Source organism: Felis catus, chromosome C2 (assembly GCF_018350175.1).
Source record: "Felis catus isolate Fca126 chromosome C2, F.catus_Fca126_mat1.0, whole genome shotgun sequence".
Lineage (NCBI taxonomy): Eukaryota > Metazoa > Chordata > Mammalia > Carnivora > Felidae > Felis > Felis catus.
Genome location: NC_058376.1, coordinates 56,302,781 through 56,325,767, shown reverse-complemented (window position 1 = coordinate 56,325,767; position 22,987 = coordinate 56,302,781). Strand labels below are relative to the sequence as shown.

Sequence of the window (22,987 nt, the reverse complement as noted above, 5' to 3'; positions counted from 1 at the left end):
CATCTTTCTCTTAGCAAGGCAAAGCTCTCACATTATGATATTTAAGCCAGGTCAGTGAAAACTGACATGGTTAGCACACTCATTACAATGCACATCTGCCAACAACACTGTAAAAAAGAACATTCCCTGAAGCCGGTGAACCCTCTCAGCAGTAATTTTACTCATTTCCTACCTTCCCCAAAACATGAATTATCTCATTTTTCAGTTACTATGCATTTCTTTCTGGTGGATTTCTCTCTTATTAAATTAGCCTTATCAAACGAGTAACAGTTTAAGAAATACAAGTTACACCATGAGTGTAGTTACAAAGATAGTGTCAGAGGAATTTATTTTCCAGTGTTAACTTTTTGCTTGATACGAATTGCTAGCGTTAAGTCCTGTAATAGTGCCACACCTAAGCATGCTGGATGCTTCATGATGTCTTATTTGTGATATCCTGAACACATTTGTCCAGCTTATTCTATCTATTTTCCCTATTTCTGAACCCAAAATATGGGTTTTTATATATTTTCTACTTGGGGCTGTTTTATATGCTTGATTCTATCAACAGGAAAATGATAATGCATTCTATAGTTCATTGTTTCCTTTATTTTTTGTAACCCATTCAAGACAGAGGGCCCACACATTTTCAATTAAACAATTCCAGAATCACAAGACAAGAAGTAATATTGTTTATGTAGAGATGGGGCTGGGAATGCTAACAAGCTTGGTACATCAATTCATGGTAACATCCTGTAATTCTAAAGTTCACCTTGAAGTTTGCATTGCATTTTGTCATTCTATTTAAATGTGTCTTTGTAAAAGAAGTGCAATGAAACTTTTTACTTCATTCTGTTAGTAATCCTTAAAGACCAAAAATTAAAGTCAATGCCAAACCACAGCTTTGTCAATATGTTCAATTTCCTAGCGGTATATATATATTTTTGGCCCCAAATATTTTTCTTTCTTAATTTCTTTTCTTTACTAATGCATTACAAAGTTGCGTGTAGGTACACTTTTTTTAAGATACAAAAACTAGTCTCGTAGAAAGTATTTCAATAGGGCAATACTTTAGCTTTCTTTATTTTTATTTTTTTTTTTATTTAATTTATATCCAAGTTAGTGGCATATAGTGCAATAATGATTGCAAGAGTAGATTTCAGTATTCATCCTCTATGTATAACACCCAGTGCTCATCTCCACATGTGTCTTCCTTAATGCCCATTACCCATAAAGCTCATCTCCCCACCCACAACCCCTCCAGTAACCCTCTGTTTGTTCTCTGTATTTAAGAGTCTCTTACAGTTGTCCCCTCCCTTGTTTTTATATTATTTTTGTTTCCCTTTCCTTATGTCCATCTATTTTATATCTTAAATTCCTCATATGAGTGAAGTCCTATGGTATTTGTCTTTCTCTAATTTCACTTAGCATAATACTCTCTAGTTCCATACATGTACCTGCAAAGGCAAGACTTCATTCTTTTTGGTTGCTGAGTAATACTGCAGCGTGTGTGTGTGTACACACACACACACACACACACACACACACACACACACTATATCTCTTCTTTATCCATTCATCCATCGATGGACATTTGGACTCTTTCCATATTTTGGCTATTGTCAATAGTGCTGCTACAAACAATGAGGTGCATTTGAATGTGCCCCTTTGAAACAGCACAACTGTACCCTTGCATAGATACCTAGGTAGTAGTGCAATTGCTGGGTTATAGGGTAGTTCCATTTTTAATTTTTTGAGGAACCTCCATACTGTTTTCCAGAGTGGCTGCACCCCCAGTTTGCATTCCCACCAGCATTGCAAAAGAGATCCTCTTTCTCCTCAGTCTCACCAACATCTGTTTTGTTGCCTGAGTTGTCAATGTTAGGCATTCTGACAGGTGTGAGGTGGTATCTCATTGTGGTTTTCATTTGTATTTCCCTGATGATGAGTGATGTTGAGCATTTTTTCATGTGTCTGTTAGCCATTTGGATGTGTTCTTTGGAAAAGTGTCCATTCATGTCTTTTGACCATTTCTTCAATGGATTATTTGGTTTTTGGGTGTGGAGTTTGATAAGTTCTTTATAGATTTTGGATACTAAACCTTTATCTGATATGTCATTTGCAAATATCTTCTCCCATTGTGTCGGATGCCTTTTAGTTTTGCTGATTGTTTCCTTCACTGTGCAGAAGCCTTTTATTTTGATGAGGTTCCAATAGTTCAATGTGCTTTAGCTTCCTTACTGAAATAGTTTTAATAGATTCACATTGACTAAATAACCATGATAGCTCTAAGTTGTGATGGATAGTAGATAGAGCAATCTTCCATAAGAGTTTCAAATATTATTCAAATTTGGCATTATGATACAGATTTACTATCACACACATATATCATATTCAATTCAATTTAACCCCCGTCTTGTAAATTCTGTGCCCCACCACACTGAATCAACTTAGTACAGATTCTCATTCTTTTTTCAAAATTTAAAGTGATAAATTCTTTTTCATTGATATGAAGGAGGTCAAATCTTCACAGACTATGGTGGTCATATGAGATTACTATATCATATGTCAAATATTCAAATATGTATCAAGTATCTACTATGTGTAATGCTCAGCCATAGGTCCTGGAACATACCAATTAGAAACTAATCAAAAATCCTTTGAAACATTACAGTTGGTGAGGGGATCAGAGAATAAATAAAGTAAATAACATCTAATATATAGTATATTGTATAGGGTTAAGTGCTATAAAAAAAATAAAGCAGGTAAAAGAGATAGGGCCTACAAGAATAAGCTGCACTTTTAAATAGGCCAGAGTAAGAATTACTGAGGTGATACTTTTAAGTAAAAACCTGTCGAATACACGGGGGAAGCCTGTCTCTGAGGGGGGAACACAGAGAACAATGGCCCTGAGATATATTTGGCATGTTTGAATAATAGCAAATAGGCCAAGGGGGTTAGAATAGGATAAATGAAAAGAAAAATAGTAGGAAGAAAAGTCAAAGGGATAAAAGTAGGAGGTGGTGAGCTTATGATGTGACACCTTGTATTCTATATGGGTGACACCCTCTGGAGTTGTTCAGGACACCTCCAAATGGGCTTCATGAGATAGGGCTTGGTGGGGTTCCTTACTGACTTTGGCTTTTACTCTGAGTAAAATGTAAAAACACTGGAATATTTTGAGCAGTACAGTAAAATTTTCTGACTTAAAATGCAGTGGGATTATACTGGCTGCCTAATGTTTTATTTCCTTAGGAACAGACAGAAGAGGGACTAGAGAGGAAACTAGGGATCCTAATAATAAGTAATTGAAATAATCCATCCAAGAGGAGGTGATGACCTAGATGAGAGAAACAGAAGTAGAGGTAGTGAGAAGACATTGGAACCTAATTATACTTTTCAAGATTTGTTAATTAACTTGAAGATGAGAGAGAAATACAAGAGTCAAGAACTGCTCCAAGGTCTTTGCCTTAGAATAAGAATAAGGTTGCCATTAACTAAAGTGGGAAAGATTGTAAGAAGAATGAGTTTCAAGGGGGAAACTTCTGAGTTTTTTTTGGATATGTTAAGATGAGATACCTATTAGCATCTAAATGAAGATGTGACATAGACAAAGGGATAATGGTCTGGAATTAGGGAAAGATTTATGAAAGTATTGAAATAGGGAAACTGAGGACACTGGACTGGCTCAGTTGGTGGAGCACACGACTATTTGATCTCAAGGTTGTGGGCTCGGGCCCCACATCAGGTATAGAGACTATTTAATAATAAAATCTTAAAAAAGAAAGAAAGAAATAAGAAAACTGAAGGAGTTCATAAAAACCTGCCTTTTGCTCCTTTTCCTGCTTCTACTCTTGCTAGGAGCTGCACCCCCACTTTACACATGACTGAGAATACAAATAGTGTATGTCCTCCTTATAAGGGACAAGGAGTTAATGATTTCTCTAGTATAGATAACATCTAGGGAAGGATCAGGTGAGAATGACCAGATGAAGCTATAGTATGCATATTCCAGACGGCCAGCACTAGACATCTCGACACCAAGACCCCCTGGCTCCAAGGAATAATACCTGGGCCCTTCTCTTTGTTCTAACTTGTTCCTGGATTCCTGAGAGGACACGTATACCAGACCACAATCCTCAGTAAAAACCCCAGACCCTGAACAAAGGTGAGACTTTCTCCTTTCCTTTATGAATCTCCCAAACCTCCATTCTATATCTACTCTCCATGTATCTTCAAATAACTCTGCTCTTACTTACTTCTAGTCACGTTCTATTTCCATCCTATTTGACTGGTCCTGTGGGACCCCTCTGGGTCCTCAGACCCAACCTGCTAACACCACTATTTAGGCCATAAGATTAGATAAATTCATCCAAAAAAGTACTGAATGTATTGGGGTAGGATCCAGAGGACAAGATTTTTGCCTCAGCTTTGTGGGATTGAGTAAGTCATTTAATTTCAATAGGCTCCAGTTTCACATTGGTAAAATAAGAAAAATACTGCATCTTCTGTATCATAAATGAATTGTGAAAAGCAAATTAGATAGCATCATATGGTAAAGCAAACTTGAAAATACAAGTAAATATCTGAATAATTGAGGAATGCAAATATTTTCAGATCAAACTAAAAACAATTATATCACTTTTAAGTCATTGTCTCCTGGGTTCAAATCCAACTTCTATATCTGCTTCCTTAATGTGGGGTCAGATCTTTGCAAATCACACTTCTAGTGAGTTCTACAAGTAAGTGATGTTAGAGGAGGACCCCAATGACGACGATGAAAGAAGGGCCCTCCCCTTTCCCATTTACTAATTTTTGGCTTCCTGTGTGCATCTTGTTTCTGTAGGCGTCACCCCAGCCTTGCTTATTCAGCCAAGCAATAGTGGTTTATTCTTCTAACCTTAACTGAATCCATTTTGCAGGGTTTCCAACACTTGCAGAATCTACCTTATTATGTGCCCTCAGAGATGCCAAGAAGAGCCAGCTATCACCTCCCTCCTCAGTGGGCTAAGGACCAACCTCACAGACCTCTCCTCTGAGGTTAGAGACATCAGTACCATTTGACAAGCACCTCCAATTCTAAGGCCAGGATTTCAGCTTTATCGAGTTCTTTCTGAATTCATTTAAGTTCTAATTCCATCTTCTTTCTTCTCCTAAACCTAGAAATGATATAGTTGCAATTGCTATTTCCGTGATACCATGCTGAAAATATCCTTTTTTGCAGTTCTAAACATCTAGTCAAGAATTCTTTATAATGAATTCCCTCCATTAAAGTAACTTCCTAATGATCCTTGACGGATACAATGTCATGGAGCCACTGGCATAGAGAGAGTGGATCTAAAATATTTTAAATAAAAACCTCAAACAAAGGAAATACTTTTGAAGAATTACACTTTAAAACAGATCCTTAAAACTAAAATGCATATCCTTCAAAAAACTGATAAAATAAAATAATTTCTAGAAATAAATCTATAAGAATGAAGGAATTAGGAGGAGAGATGGTAACCAGAAAATTCTAAAAAATTGAAAAGCAAATGGAAAAATGGCAAGTGACCTAGAAAACCTGAGAATGCTAAAACCTAAGCCCCTAGGGAAGGAAAAGCACAAAAGCAAGCCAATCTGCACATTAGAACCAAAGAAACATTTCAGCAACGGAAAGCAGGGTACTTTTGAGCAATGATTTCCCTGGGTTTTCTTTATATATAGATACATTTTTTAATTGGTTTATTTATTTTGAGAAAGAGAGAAACAGAGAGAACATGAGTGGGGAAGGGCAGGGAGAGAAGGAGAGAGAGAGAACCCCAAGAAGGCTTCATGCTATCAGCACAGAGCCTTCTCTGCCACAGGGCTCGAACTCACAAACTTTGAGATCATGACCTAAGCTGAAACCAAGAGTTGGACATTTAACTGACTGAGCCACCCAGGCACCCCTCTCTGGTTTTTCGTTTTTGCCTGATATATTCTAAATTGAGTGCTGAAGCAGCAGCAACCCGGAAACACCAAAAGGTACAGACAAATATCTTCCCAAGAAAAGCTTTCCCAATCCAGCCAAAGATGCAGAAAAGGAGCAACCTACTAAAAAAATTTTTTTTCTGAAATCAGACAGTAACAATTCTACTCCACCCAAACACTACAGAAAAATATGACCCCATCTACACCTCTGCCATCAAAAGTAAAATGAGAAAACTAGAATTTTACTTTCACCTGGCTGTAACAAGTCACCCCAATTTCTCTGCCAGGGAGGGGTCAGTGAAGACTAAGGAAGAAGATGAGACTTTTATCCCTACTGAATGATAACAAGATTTCCTCCTGTGGGATCGGTGGAGACCACATGGGAACCCTGGACTTCTACCGAGACCCAAATGTACTGAGATGCCCCTAACCTTTCCTGCTGAGTTGTATCAGATAAGGCCTAGTGAAGAGTCAAGTCTTTTGCCAACACTTAGTAGTTACAAGGTACCAATCCCCTGACAGTATACGGGGAGTCATAATAAGGCACCTCTCCCACTTTCAACCAGAGTGGTATTAGTGGATACACACTAAAGAACCAGGTCTCCCAAGGCACCTTGGTGGCTCACTCAGTAAATCATCTGACTCTTGATCTCAGCTCAGATCTTGATCTCAGGGTAGTGAGTTCAAGCCCCATGTTGGTCCCCATGTTGAGTGTGAACCTATTTAAAAAGAAAGAGAGAAAGAGAGAAAGAGAGAAAGAGAGAAAGAGAGAAAGAGAGAAAGAGAGAAAGAGAGAAAGAGAGAAAGAGAGGAAGGAAGGAAGGAAGGAAGGAAGGAAGGAAGGAAGGAAGGAAGGAAGGAAGGAAGGAAGAAAGAAAAGAGCCTGCTCTCCCATCCTCACCTGTCAGTAACAAAGACCACATTCCCTCCCTCCATTGTCAATGGACATCAGGTAGGTAACCTGGACTTTTACTTCCATGAGTAAAGACATGACACCCCTCTTTCCCCACTGGAATGGTATCAGAGTGTGCCTGCTATGCCACAAATTTACATACGAACAGAAGGCTGATAACATAATAAACAAAATGTTCAGAATTCAATAAAAAAATCATTCACTGTACAATGCTATGAAATTCTTACCTAAAATGAGATAAAACAATGCACAAAGGCTGACAATGAGACATAGATGTTAGAATTATCTGGTAAGAATTTTTAAGGATCAATAACAAAAATACCTCAACAATTACGAACATGCTTGAAACAAATAAAAAACTACAAATTCTCAGTTAAGAAAAAGGAGATATAAAGAAGGTTCAAATGCATTTTTAAAAAATAATTAAAATTCTAAACCTTGGGGCACCTGGGTGGCTTAGTCAGCTGAGCATCCAACTCTTAATTTCAGCTCACGTTATGATCTCACAGTCATGGGATTGAGTCCCACGCTGGGCTCCAGGCTAAGCATGAGATTCTCTCTTGGGATTCTGCTTGGGATACTCTCTCTCTCCTTCTACTGCTTGGACACACACTCTCTCTCTATATAAAATAAAATAAAATATAAAATGAAATGAAATGAAATGAAATGAAATGAAATAAAATAAAATAAGTAAAATAAATAAAATAAAATAAAATAAAATAAAATAAAATAAAATAAAATAAAATAAAATAAATAAAACAAAATAAAATTCTAAAACTCAATGAATAGGCTTAACAGCAAAATGGAGAGGACAAAGTAAAGAAGACAGCATAGCAGAAATTACCAATCTGAACAACAGAGAGAAAATAGACCAGAAGAAATTAAGGACTTGAATTTTAACAGAAGATCTAACACTCTTGTCATAGGAATCTTCGAAGGAAAGGAGAAAGATGGTATGCCTAAAAAAATATTCAAAGATATAACGTCTGAAAAATTCTCAAATTTGTCAAGAAAATAGATTACAAATTCAAGAAGTTGAGCAGACACTAAACTTAAACTCAAATACATCCATACCTAAGCATATTATACTCAAACTCTGAAAACTGAAGACAAAGAAGTAATCTTAGAAGCAAAGGAAAAGAAATGACACCTTAACTCTAGGGGAAAAATAATTCACATAACACCAGATATCTCATCAGAAGCTATGAAGGCCAGAAGGAAGTGGTACAACATTTATCAAGTGCTGAAATTCAAGGACTTCAAATCAGAGTTCTTTATCTAGCAAAAATATCCTTCAGAAATGAACAGGGAAAACATTCTCAGATAAAGAAAAACTGAGAGAATTTGCCACCAGCAGAACTACCCTAAAAGACTGGCTAAATAAAGTTCTCTGAACAGAAAGGAATCGATAAATAAGAAATCTGGAAATTTAGAAAGAAAAACAGAAGGAACAAACAAATGAACAATAGAAAAAGAAAGATTCTGGGTAAATATGATAGACTTTTACATTCCTCTTGAATTTTCTAAATTATGTTTGAAGTTGAAAGAAAAATTATGACACTGTCTAATGTATTACAAAGTTGCCTAATTGTTTTAGGAAATATGTAAGGCAATTATACCATGCAAGGATGAGGGTAAAGGGACAAAAAGAGAGGTAAGATTTCTATAGTTCACTTAACACCAATAGACACCAGCAGATCATAGGAAGTTACGTATATACAGTGCAGTATCTAGAGCAACCACTGAAAAAGCTATACAAAAAGCTACATTAGAGAAAAATACTATAGATACACCAAAATGGATTTTTAAAATATGTCCAAGTAATTTAAAGGAAAGGGGAAAAATGGAGAAAGGAGAAACAGAGAACAAACATAAAACAAAAACAAGATGGCAGACATAAGCCTTAACTTAAAAATAATTACATTATATAAATGGTCTAAATCCACAAATCAAAAAATAGGGATTGGCAGACCCAACTATACACTGACTACAAAAACACTTCAAGCATAACAATGTAAGTAGGTGGAAATTAAAACAATACAAAGATATGCCATGCAAAGATGAATTAAAAGAAATCAGGAATAGCTATATAAACATCAGATAAACTGGACTTCAGAAAAAAGAAAATTACCAAGGATAGAGAAAAATATTACATAATCATAAAAGAGAAAATCCATCAAGAAGACTCAATTCTAATTGTGTATTCATCAGACAACAAAGCTCAAAATACATAAAGTACAAACTGATGGATATGAGAGGAGAAATAGACAAATCGACACTTACACTTGGGGATTGTCAACACTCACATCTCAGCAAATGATAGAATTACTAGACAGAAACTTGGCAAAGGATATAGAAGAACATCAACAAACAGGATCTCATCAACATGAATAGAACAGTCCACCCCAAAACAGCAGAATGCATATTTGTTTCAACTGTCTACAGAACATATACAAAAATAAACCATATGTAGGGTCACAAACAGATCTCAACAAGTTTTAAAGAATTAAAATCATTCAGGATGTGTTCACTTACAACAGTGGAATAAAAATAGAAACTGACAGAAAACACTAAAAAAAACCATGCTTTTAAGTAACACAATGAGGAAATCTCAAACGAAAATTTAAAAATACATTGAATTAAATGAAAATGAAAATACAACATATTAAAATTTGTAGGACACAACTAAAGGAATGCTGAGAGAGAAATTTGTCACACTAAATGTTTACATTATAAAAGAGGAAACTTCTCAGGGATGCCTGACTGGCTCAGTCAGGTGAGTATCTGACTTGATTTTGGCTCAGGTCATGACCCCAGGGTCATGGGATTAAGCCCCACGTCAGGCTACATGCTGAATATGGAGCCTGCTTAGGATTCTCTCTCTCCCTCTGCCCCTCTCCCGTACTTGTGCGTTCTCTGTCTCTCTAATATTTAGAAAGAAAGGAAACAGAGTTCCCAGGCCAATAATATAACTTGCTACCTCAAGAAACTAAAAAAGAAGAGCAAAAAAAACTCAAAGGAAGCAGAAGGAAGGAAATAATAAAAATAACAACAGAAATAAAGGAAACAGAAAAATGAGAAAATCAGTAAAACTAAAAGCTGGTTCTTGAAAAATTTTTTAAATGATAATGACCAATAAGAATATCCAAAAAAATAAAGAAAGAAGACAAATTAGTAATAACAGGAAGGAACCAAAAGATACTACTACAGACAAGGCAGAGATCAAAAGAATAATTGGAAATACTATGAACAACTATCCAATGTAAATTGGACAATTTAGATGAAATGGACCAAATCCTTGAAAAACACAATCTAACAAAATTTAAAGAAAGTTAAATCAATAATTTGAATAACCCCCTAAGTGTTAAAGAAACTGATTTGGTAATTTTATGGGAATGCAAGCTGGTGCAGCCACTCTGGAAACAGTATGAAGGTTCCTGAAAAACTAAAAATAGAACTGTCCTATGACCCAGCAATTGCACTACTAGGCATTTATCCATGGGATACAGGTGTGCTGTTTCAAAGGGACACATGCACCCCAATGTTTACAGCAGCACTATCAACAATAGCCAAAGGATGGAAAGAGCCCACATGTCCATCGATGGATGAATGGATAAAGAAGATGTGGTATATATATACAATGGAATATTACTCGGCAATCAAAAAGAATGAAATCTTGCCATTTGTAACTACGTGGATGGAACTGGAGGGTATTATGCTAAGTGAAGTTAGTCAGAGAACGACAAAAATCAGATGACTTCACTCATATGAGGACTTTAAGAGACAAAACAGATGAACATAAGGGAAGGGAAACAAAAATAATATAAAAACAGGGAGGGGGACAAAACAGAAGAGACTCATAAATATGGAGAACAAACTGAGGGTTACTATAGGGGTTGTGGAAGGGGGGATAGGCTAAATGGGTAAGGGGCACTAAGGAATCTACTCCTGAAATCATTGTTGCACTATATGCTAACTAATTTGGATGTAAATTTTTAAAAATAAAATTTTTAAAATTAATTAATTAATTAATTAAAAAATAAAAACAAGGCCAGTCTGAGAAACTGTCAGTCAAGAGGAACCTAAGATGATATGACAAAATATAATGTGGTATCTTGGAAAAGAAAAATGACATTAGGTAAAAACAAAAGAAATCAGAAAAAAAAATATGCCCTTTAATAATAATGTATCAAGTCAGTTTGCTACTTTTAACAAACATTATAAACTGATGTAATATTATTACTTACAGGGTGTTGGGTGTGGGGAATATGGAACTCTGTATTGTCTTATCAATTTTATTATACATCTAAAACTTATAAAATAAAGAGTTTATGTAAAAATTAAAAACAAACAAAAAGAAACTGAATTACTAATTTTAAAACTCCAAAAAAAACACATCCAGGCCCTCATAGTTTCATTGGAGAACTCTACTAAATGCTGAAGGAAGAGTTAACACCAACTGTATACAATTTCTTCTAGAAAATAAGTGGCTGCAATCATTTAGGAAACCAGTATTATCCTGATTGCAAAGACAGTACAGAAAGTGAAAACTACAAACCAGTATTCATTATATAGTATCACTGCAAAAACACTTTAACAAAATATTGGCAAATAAACTTTCAGTAATACATAAAAAGAAACATACCATGACAATATGTTTATTCTAAAAGGCTGGTTTAATATTAGAAAATCAATCAGTGTAATCTACCATATTAACAGGCTAAAAAGGAAAATTTCATGATCACATTAATTGATACAGAAAAAACAGCTGACAATATTTCTTAGTCATCGAACTAAAAACTCAGAAAACTAGGTAGAGAGAACTTTACCCATTTGATACAGAACATCTACGAAAGGCCTCCCACCAATATCATTACTTGATGGTGAAAGACTCAAAGCTTTCCCCTAAGATCACAAAAGGCAAGGATATCTGTTCCCATCCCTTCTATTCAGTATAGTTCTGAAGTTGTAGCTAGTACATTAAGGCAAGTAAAGGGAATAAAAGGCATACAAATCAGAAATAAAGAAGTAAAACTGGCCCTATATTTGGAACGATCATCTATTCAGAAAAAAATCAAAGAAATTTATTAAACTACTAAGTAAGTTCAATAGGGTCACAGGCTATAAGGTCAACATACAAAAATCAGTTGTATTTTTACGTACTAGCAATGGACAACACATGGACACCAAGACTAAAAATAAAACACTTATACAATTTATTTTTAAAAAATAAAAGAAATGCTTAGATGTGTATTTAACGAAACACACGCATAATCAGTACGCTGCAAATCATATAATGCTGATAAAAGATCAAAATAAATGACCTACTATGTCATGGATGGAAGACAACATACTGAAGATGCACAAACTGATAAAGTTTACCAGAATTACTATCAAAATCCCGGGAAGATTTTTTTAATATATAGATAAGCCTATTCTAAAATATGTGGAATGACAATGGAACCTGGATATCTGATTCTAAAAAAAATAAAATGGGAAGAATTATTCTGTTCTCAAAGCTGATTGTATCACAAGAGTAAGCAAGACTATGTAGTAATGACAGACGAATATACACATAGATCAATGTAACACCATAGAGAACCCAGAAATAGACCCCAAAAGTACAACCAACTGGTTTGCTACAAAGGTACAAAAGCAATTCAATGCAGACTGTACAGTATTGTTAATAAATGGTGCTGGATCAATCGGAGACCCATCGGCAAAAGAATGAACCTTGATCTCAACCTCATACCTTATACAAAAACCTAAACGGTCAGAAATTATAGTATAAAGTATAAAGCTATAAAAATGTAGAAGGTAACATAGGAGAACATTTTCAGGATGTAAGGCTTGGTAAAGAGTCCTCAGGACACAAAAAAATATGACCCACAAAAGGTAAACTTTGATGAATTGGATTTCATCAAAGCTTAAAAAAAAAAAAAAAAAAAAAAACTTTTTCTCTCTGAAAGTCCCTGATAAGAGGATGAAAAGACAAGCTACAGAATAGGAGAAGATATTTGCAAACCATATATCTGACAATGGATTTAAATCTAGAATATAAAGAACTCTGAAAATTAATCAGTTAAAAAAATCCAATTAAAAAATGGGCAAAAGACACAAAGAGACATTACACCAAAGAGATTCTATAAATGGAAAATATAATAACACTTTAATTAAACTCCTCTTAATGGGACATAAGGAGAAAAGTGAAATACAGGTTGCTTACCACCACTATCCAACTCAAAAACAATGGCAATACAATTAAAATAGAAGCAATATAATTTATGTTTACCTATATCCCTCAGTACCATCCAACCCCAGCACCTTGCCTAAAAAATTGCAATCAGTTTTTAATTCATCAATATATCAAACCTGGGAAAGTGAATTAAACATCTTTATGCATACTATAAGAAATACACAATGCTAGGTGCTATCTCACTTATTTTTCATTTAAACTTCCCAACAAGCCTATGAGAAAGATATTTTATTATCCTCTTTCTACAAATGAAGAAATTGAGATTCTGGAAGTCTATAATAACTTGATAATTCCATAAAGTTAAAGTATGAATTCTGAACACTGATTCTGTACAAATATTTTATTTCATTTCTATTTATGGTACAACTTAACTTAAAACATAATATTAGAGATTTCCATTTTATGACAACATGAAATAACAAAGACTGGATTTATCTTCTCACCTGAAATAACTTCACTAATTGTATACAAAATAGGACCCAAAAAGCATCTAAGACACTGAATGTCAGTCAACAAAGGAGCCATGACACAAGGAAAGCAAATCCAGAGCTGAGTAGTCTCTCTGAGTTGAAGAGATGAGGCTGACATAAAGGAGAACCATGTAACTAGAGCTTACAAGAGGGTCCTGGAGAAAAGAGAATTACAAAAAACTCTACAAATCTGCACAGTCTCAGTTAAGTACTGAACAGCGTATGGATGTGAACAAACTACCCAAGGCTAGGGAAAGCAACACCCAAGGATTAGAGAAGGAATCCACAAACCATAGCCAGTGGGCTGTTTTAGAAAATAAAATTGTATTGGAACACACTCAGACATCATTCACATGTTATTTATGACTATGTTCATGCTGTAATAGCAGCATTGATTAAATTTAATGGGAACTTTGTGTCTCACCAGCTTAAAATTTTTACTATCTAGCCCGTAAAGTAAAAGTTTACTAATCCCTGAATTAGAAATCACCAATCCTACAAACCAGGATTAGGACTATTATAATGCAAGCATGATGCCTAAGACACAAAATTTTAGGAGGGATGCATTCTCAGATGCAGACCCTGAGCTTGCATGAACCTGAGTAACACATTAAATTTTGCACCCTTGACATCTTACTCACCACACCCTGGAGCTCCAGCACTGCTGGGAGCTGGTATAGAAACAGGAATAGCTGGGGGCCCTGGGTGGCTCAGTCAGTTAGGCATCCAACTTTGGCTCAGGTCATGATCTCACGGCTCTTGAGTTTGAGCCCCACGTCGGGCTCTGTGCTGACAGCTCAGAGCATGGAGCCTGCTTCAGATTCTGTGTCTCCCTCTCTCTCTGCTTCTCCCCTGCTTGTGCTCGCTCTCTCTCTCTCGCTCTCTCTCTCTTTCTCTCTAAAATAAATAAACATTAAAGAAAATTTGAAAGAAAGAAAGAAAGAAAGAAAGAAAGAAAGAAAGAAAGAAAGAAAGAAAGAAAGAAAGAAAGAAAGAAAGGAATAGCTAGTTCACACCAGCTACAGGGCAAAAGCTCATAATTCCACAGAGCACTGGCTAAAGTGTTCAGAGCAATTTGGCCTTAGTCCCATTAGTCATACACTTGAAAACTTCTCTGGTTCCACCTAACAGAACTTAATGGCAAGACCCAAATAGATCAAATTATTTCTAAGTGACTTAACCAAATTTCAAAACAAAGTTCAAGAGGGTCACTGGGTGGCTCAGTTGGTTAAGCTTCTGACTTCAGCTCAGGTCATGATCTCTCAGTTCGTGAGTTTTAGCCCTGCATCGGGCTCTGTGCTGACAGCTTGGAACCTGCTTCAGATTCTGTGTCTCCCTCTTTCTCTGCCCCTCCCCCACTCACACTCTGTCTCTCTCCGTCTCTCAAAAATAAATTAACATTGCTAAAAAAAAAAAAAAAGCTCTAGAGTATTCAAAAGAATATAAACCTATCAAGCACACAGCAAGGTAAACATATGAATGTCCAGAATTCCAATAAAAAATTGCCAGGCAAATAAAGAAGTAAAACAAGACCCATGGTGAAGACAAGAATCAATCAATTGAAAATGCCCCAGAAATGACACAGATGAGAGAATGAGTGCACAAAGAATTTAGTTATTTTAGTTGTACTTCATATATTCAAGCACCTAAAGGAAAGACTGAATATGCTAAGTAGATGAATACAAAGACAAAAAAAAAAAAAAAAAGACAAAACTCAAACTTCTAGAGATGAAAAAAACAATGTCAAAGAGGAAAACTGCACTGGATGTGATTATGGCATATGAAACATTGCAGAAGAAAATGATTAGTGAACTAAAATACATGGCAAATAAAAATATCTCATAAAACTGTAAGACAAAACTTACTGAAGAAAATAATAAAGTGGAACTGATGACCTGTGGGACATTTTCAAGCAACCTAAAATATATGTAATTAGAGTCTCAAAAGAAGAGAAGGATGGAGAAAGGAGAGGAGAAACTATAGACCCACAGATCCAAACAACTCAACCAACCCAAAACACAAGAAAAATGAAAATGCATCATAATCAATTTTTTCCAAAATACTGATAAAAGTATTTAGAACAGCCAGAGCAAAAAGACATGTTATGTACATGAGCACATAACCTCTGTTGACAACATTTTTAAGTGACAGATCTACCACAATGGGAACAGTATTAACAAGAGGGTGGATCAACATCTTAACAGCACTAAAAGAAAAAACAAAACCTGGCAATCTATGATTCTTTATCCAGTGAAAATATTTTTAGAAAACAAAAACGAAATAAAATCATTCACAAAACCAAAAAAATTCAGATATGCATTACCAGAAACATTAAAAGAAGTTCTTTAAGCAGACACATAAAACCAAAAAGAATTCAGACATACATTACAAGAAATGTTAAAGAAAGTTGTTTAAGCAGAAAGAAGAAAGATATCTGATAGAAATCTGTATCTACACAAATGAATAAAGCACACAGGAAATGATAACTACATGGGTAAACATAAGGTTCTTTTATTATTCAAATCTCTTTAATAGATAATTAACTATTTCAAGCAAAACAATAGCAATATATTATAAGGCTTATAACCTATTAAAAGTACAATGTATGAGGGGCGCCTGGGTGGCTCAGTCGGTTAAGCGGCCGACTTCAGCTCAGGTCATGATCTCGCAGTCCGGGAGTTCGAGCCCCACGTCGGGCTCTGTGCTGACAGCTCAGGGCCTGGAGCCTGTTTCAGATTCTGTGTCTCCCTCTCTCTGCCCCTCCCCTGTTCATGCTCTGTCTCTCCCTGTCTCAAAAATAAATAAAACGTTAAAAAAATTTAAAAAAAAAAGTATAATGTATGACAATATCTCAAAAGTCAAAAAAGGAGATATGGAAATAGACTGTTTTAAGTTCCTTATATTATATGTGAAATGGTATAACTGTGAAAAGTTGCAAATAACACAGTAAACCCAAAGTCAATCTTTAAAGTAAAACAGTGAAGTCTTATAGCTAATAAGCCTTAAAAGGAGACAAAATGGTATCACAAAAGAATTTAATCCAGGGTGCCTGGGTGGCTCAGTCAGTTAAGCATCTGACTTGATTTCGGCTCAGGTCATGATCTCAGGATTTATGGGATGGAGCCTATGGTAACAATGCAGAGCTTGCTTGGGATTCTCTCTCCCCCTCTCTGTCGCTTCCTCCCTCCCTCCCTCCCTCCCTCTCTCTCTCTATCTCTCTCTCTCTCTCAAAATAAATAAATAAACATTTTTTTAAAAAATCTAATACAAATGAAAGAAGAAAAAAGAAAAAATGAAAACAAAGAACAGATGGGACAAATAGAAAAATAGAAAGGTGGATTATCTAAACCCAATTATTTCAATATTCTCACTGAATGCAAACTGCCTAAAAACCTTGAAAGAGATTATATTACTGGAATTAAGTGTAAGACAAGGTAAAAACCAAGAAACCAAGTTGAAATAAAAAGACTAAGTAAGTTAAAAGTAAAAGGATAGGAAAGAATATACTATGCGAACATTGATAAAAAGAAAGCTGAAGTAGCTATATTTTTATAAAACTCAACTTCAGAAAAAAATTAATAAGGACAAAAAAGGGGTATTTCATAGCGATATTGGGGACTATTCATCAAGCAGACATAAAAATAGTAAACCTTTATATAGCTAATAAGAGAGCTTCAAAATATACAAAATAAACATGACAGGTAAGCAAAAAGTAAAAAAGACAAATCCAGGATTGTAACTAGTAATTTCAAAATCTTTCACTCTATAAAGAAAGACATAAAAATAGAGAAGACTCCAACAATATTATCAATCTACTAGACTAAATTGACATATATAGAATATTTGACTCAACAATTGCAGAATACACATTCTTTTCATGTTTACTCAGAATAGTAAACAACAGAGACCATATTCTGGGCCATGAAATAACTCTCAATCCATGTAAAAGCAAACATTAATACCACAATGGAATTAAATTTGAAGCCAACTACATTAGGATATCCAAAAAATCCCCAAATATATAGAAACCAAGTAGCAAATTTATAAATAATGCATGAATCAAAAAAGAAATCAAAAGGGAAAATGAGAAGCATTTTGAACTGAATAAAGAGGAAAACACAACATATCAAAGTTTGGGGAATACAGTTGAATTAGTACTCACAAGAAAGCAAATAGCACTACTTACGTCAACAGAAAAGAAGAAATGTCTCAAATCAACAACCACAAATCCCACCTTAGAAAACGAGAAAAAGAAGAGCAAATGAAATACAAATAGGCAGGAGAAAGTACAAGCAAATATCAGTAAAATATAAATCATAAAAACTATGTAGTAAATCAATGAAACCAAACACTGTTTTTTTAATGAGATGAATAACACTGATAAAGTTCTAACCAGAATGATCTGGGGGGAAAAAAAGTAAACACAAATTAACAATATCTGCAAGAAACAAGGTGACATCATTGCAGATTCTACAGATATTAAAATAATAATAAAGAAATATTATGCAAAGTGTATGCTAATAAATTGACAACATAGATGAAATGGTCAAATTATTTTTAAAATACAATAATTAACACTCAAGCAGAATGATAGTTTTCATATCATCTATCATTTTAAATATTGAATTTGTAGTTAAAAATCTCCCTGCAAAAAAACCTCCACTCCCTGATAGTTTTATTAGAGAATTCTACCAAATATTTAAGCAAGGAATACTTTTAACTTTACTCACCAAGGTCAGCATTACCCTGATACCAAGACCAGAGACATTTCAAAAACAAAACAAAACAAAAAATAAATTATAGACCTATAGATGTATATTCCTTGTGAACATGGAGGTAAATATTGAAAACTTAAGAATTTATGGGACTACACCAAAATAATACGCTTTCACACAGCAAAAGAAACCATCAACAAACTGACAAGGCAACCCAATCAATGGGAGAAGATATTTGCAAATGACAGATCTGATAAGGGGCTAATATCCAAATAGATAAATAAGTTATACAACTCAACACCAAAAACCCAAATAATTCAATTTAAAAATGGGTAGCACCGGACTTCAAGCTGTATTACAAAGCTATAATCATCAAGACAGTATGGTACTGGCACAAAAAACAGACACTCACACAACAGAGAACCCAGAAATGGACTCACACAAACATATGGCCAACTATTCTTTGACAAAGCAGGAAAGAATATCTGATGGAATGAAGACAGTCTCTTCAGCAAATGGTGCTGGGAAAACTGGACAGCGACATGCAGAAAAATGACCCTGGACCACTTTCTTACACCATACACAAAAATAAATTCGAAATGCATAAAAGACCTAAATGTAAGACAGAAAACCATCAAAATCCTTGAGAAGAAAGCAGGCAAAAACCTCTTTGACCTTGGCCACAGCAACTTATTACTCAACATGTCTCCAGAGGCAAGGGAAACAAAAGCAAAAATGAACTATTGGGATCTCGTCAAAATAAAAAGCTTCTGCATGGCCAAGGAAACAATCAGCAAAACTAAAAGGCAACCAATGGAATCAGAGAAGATATCTGCAAATGACATATTAGATAAAGGGTTAGTATCCAAAATCTAAAAAGAACTTACCGAACTCAACACCCAAAAAGCAAATAATCCAGTGAAGAAATAGGCCAGGGGCACCTGGGAAGCTCAGTCAGTTAAGCGGCCAAACTTGGCTCAGGTCATGATCTCGCGGTCCATGAGTTCAAGCCCTGAGTTGGGCTCTGTGCTGACAGCTCAGAGCCTGGAGCTTGCTTTGGATTCTGTGTACCCCACTCCCTCTGCCCCTCCCCCACTCATGCTCTATCTCTCTCTGTCTCTCAAAAATAAATGTTAAAAAAAAAAAAAACAAGAAATGGGCAAAAGACATGAATAGACAATTCTCCAAAGAAAACATCCAGATGGCCAACAGACACATGAAAAAATGCTCAACATCACTCATCATCAGGGAAATACAAATCAAAACCACCATGAGATAACCACCTCACACCTGTCAGAATGGCTAACATTAACAACTCAGGCAACAACAGATGTTGGTGAGGAAGCAGAGAAAGGATCTTTTTGCACTGCTGGTGGGAAGCCTGGTACAGCCACTCTGGAAAACAGTATGGCGGTTCCTCAAAAAAATAAAAATAGAACTACCCTACAACCCAGCAATTGCACTACTAGGTATTTACCCATGGGATACAGGTATGCTGTTTCGAAAGGGCACATGCACCCCAATGTTTATAGCAGCTCTATCAATAATAGCCAAAGTGTGGAAAGAGCCCAAATGTCCATCGATGGATGAATGGATAAAGAAGATGTGGTATACATATACAATGGAGTATTACTCAGCAATCAAAAAGAATGAAATCTTGTCATTTGCAACTACATGGATGGAACTAGAGGGTATTATGCTAAGCGCAAAAAGTCAGTCAGAGAAAGACAAACATCATAGGACTTCACTCATATGAGGACTATAAGATACAAAAGAGATGAACATAGGGAAGGGAAGCAAGTAATATAAAAACAGGGAGGGGGACAAAACAGAAGAGACTCTTAAATATGGAGAACAAACAGAGGGTTACTGGAGGGGTTGTGGAAGGGGAGGGGGGATGGGTTAAATGGGTAAGGGGCATTATGGAATCTACTCCTGAAATCATTGTTGCACTACATGCTCATTAACTTGGATGTCAATTTTTTAAATTGAATAAATAAATAAATAAGAAAATAAATAAATGAATAAATAAATAAATAAATAAATAAATAAATAAATAAATAAATAAAAATAGGTAGCAGACATGAATAGACATTTTTCCAAAGACTTTTTCCATTGACATACAAATGAACAACACACACGAACAGATGCTCAACATCATTAATCATCAAGAAAATGCAAGTCAAAACCACAATGAGATATCACCTCACACCTGTCAGAACAGCTTATCAAAAACACAAGAAACAAGTGTTTGGAAGATATGGAGCACTGTTGGTGGGAATGCAAGTTGGTGCAGCCATTGTGGAGAACAGTATGGAGGTTCCTCAAAAATTTTAAAACAGAATTACTACATGACCCAGTAATTTCACTACTGAGAAAAAAAGAAAGTGAAGACATTAATTAGAAAACATATATGCAGCCCTATGTTTACTGCAGCATTATTTACAATAATCAAGATATGGAAGCAACTCAAGTGTCCATTCATAGATGAATGGATAAAGGTGTAATAGATATACACAATGGAATATTACTCAGCCATAAAAATATAATGAGACCTTGCCATATGCAAAAACATGGATTGACTTAGAGACTAAAATAAGTCAAAGACAAATATCATATGATTTCACTTATATATGGAATTTAAGAAACAAAACAAATAAACAGAGAAAAAAGAGACAAAAAAATAGATTCTTAAGTACAGAGAACAAACTGGTGGTTGCCAGAGGGGAAGTCAGTGGGGTATTAGGTGAAAGACAAAGGGGATTAAGAGTACACATATCGTGATGAGCACTGGTAATGTACAGAATTGTTGTATCACTATACTGTATATCTGAAATTGATAAAATACTGTATTTAAATTATACTTAAAAATTAAGAATTAGCAAATTGATTCCAACAATATAAAAAAGATAATATATCATGACAAATAAGAGTTTATTTTAGGAATGCAAAATTCTTTTAAAATTCAAAAATCAATTAGTGTGACTTAACATATTTAACAGACTAAAACAAACAAAAAAACCATATGGACATCTCAAAACAGAAACCCCTGAAGAATCTAACATCCATGCCTCATGAAAATTTTCAACAAATTAGAAATATAAAAGAGCACTGTCAACCTGACAAAGGGAATCTACCAAAAGCCTACTGATAAGTGGAAGAGTTAATACTATTCTTATAAGTTCAAGAAAAATATAAAGATACCTGTTGTCACCACTTCTACTCAACACTGTAATGGAGAGTGATGTAAGCAAAGTGGCAGAATAGAAGGCCCCCAGACCTCACTCCTCCCACAGAAACACTAACTTTGGCAACCATTCATGGCAAAAAGTGCCTTCAACAGCGGCTTGGGATCCATACATGAGATTGACACAACTTTGTGGAGTTCAAGACCAAGAGAAATCGCTTTGAGAAATGGGCCCATACCCCAATAATAGGCCCATCAACCACAAACCTGGGTACAGAAACAAAAGCTTCTACCCTTATAGACTCAGGTCTACTCGGACTCATCCCAAAGTCATTTTTTACAGAAATAGAAACAAATATATATTAAAATTTATTAAGAATCACAAAAGACTCCAAATAGTTGAAACATTTCTGAAAAGATAAACAAAGTTGGAGGTATCACACTCTGATTTCAAAATATATTACAAAGCCACAGTAATAAAAGTGGTATGGTACTGGCATAAAAACAAACATAAAGACCAATGCAATAGACTAGAGATCCCAGAAATAAACACACACAGATAGTGTCAACTGATCTTTCAAAATAATGCCAAGGATATATAATGATAGTCTCCTCAATACATGTTATATGGAAAAATGGATACCTATACTCAGAAGAATGAAATGGGATGGTTATTTCACACCATTTGCCACAATCAACTAAAAATGGATTAAAGAACATAAATTCTGAAATAATAAAACTCTTAGAATAAAACATAGAGAAAAAGCTTCAAGGCATTGGACTAGGAAGGGGCCAAGATGACAGGGCAACATGGAAGTTTTCAGCTTCTCTCATCCCTAGAATGCAGTTAGATCAGCACCAAACCATTTTGCACACCTAGGAAACTGATCTGAGGATTAGCACAGAAATCTGCATGACTTGAGGTGCAGAACTCAGCAGATATGAGGTGTGGAGAGGTGAACTGGGGGAGAGACAAGCTGTAGAGAGTAGGGAGCTGTTTTTGCAGAGAGAGGACATAGAAAGCGGGTAGAGTGCAGTATTTTGGTAAAGCACAGGAAAAGCACTCCTCCCAAAAGTAGCTAGACAGAAAGAGCGGAAACACTTGCAAGAAACTGGACAAGAAATCTGTTCCCAACATCACTGATAGGAAGAAAGGAAAGGATTCAATACCATTAGGACTATAATGGACTACAAATAGGGGAGTGCAGAGTTGGAAATTATGTAGCTCAATACCCTGCACTGCTCTGGTGAGGAAAAAGGGTGAATCCCCAGGAGTAGGCAGTGAGGTCCAAGTGGTCTGTGGGCCACACAGGGAGAAGTGGTTCCCTTCCTTGGAGGGCATTTGGTAGAGGCCATACAGCCTCTCCAGAAAGAAAGGTCCCAGCAGACGCCAGAGAACAGCCATGTTTGCTGGTATTGGAACAAAGATACCAGAGTGCGATGAAACCTGGCACCAGCTGTGTGTTGTGATTTGCCATAATCTCTGAACCTCTCTGCAGCATTGTGAACCCACGA

At 35.5% G+C, this 22,987-nt stretch overlaps 1 long non-coding RNA gene across 2 annotated transcripts in view; it reads right to left on the bottom strand.

Moving 5' to 3' along the window:
- LOC109503432 overlaps window positions 1-22,987 on the bottom strand; it is a 148,030-nt gene that overhangs the window by 15,557 nt on the left and 109,486 nt on the right. Inside the window, exons 3-4 of one of the 2 annotated variants that reach the window (XR_006585042.1) lie at window positions 17,757-17,804; window positions 16,298-16,356 (exon numbers count right to left, since the gene is read on the bottom strand). The exons of the other annotated variant lie outside the window; for it this stretch is intronic. This is a non-coding gene — a long non-coding RNA (uncharacterized LOC109503432). Of the gene's footprint in view, window positions 1-16,297; window positions 16,357-17,756; window positions 17,805-22,987 lie in introns of those variants that run through there. 2 annotated transcript variants of the gene reach the window in all.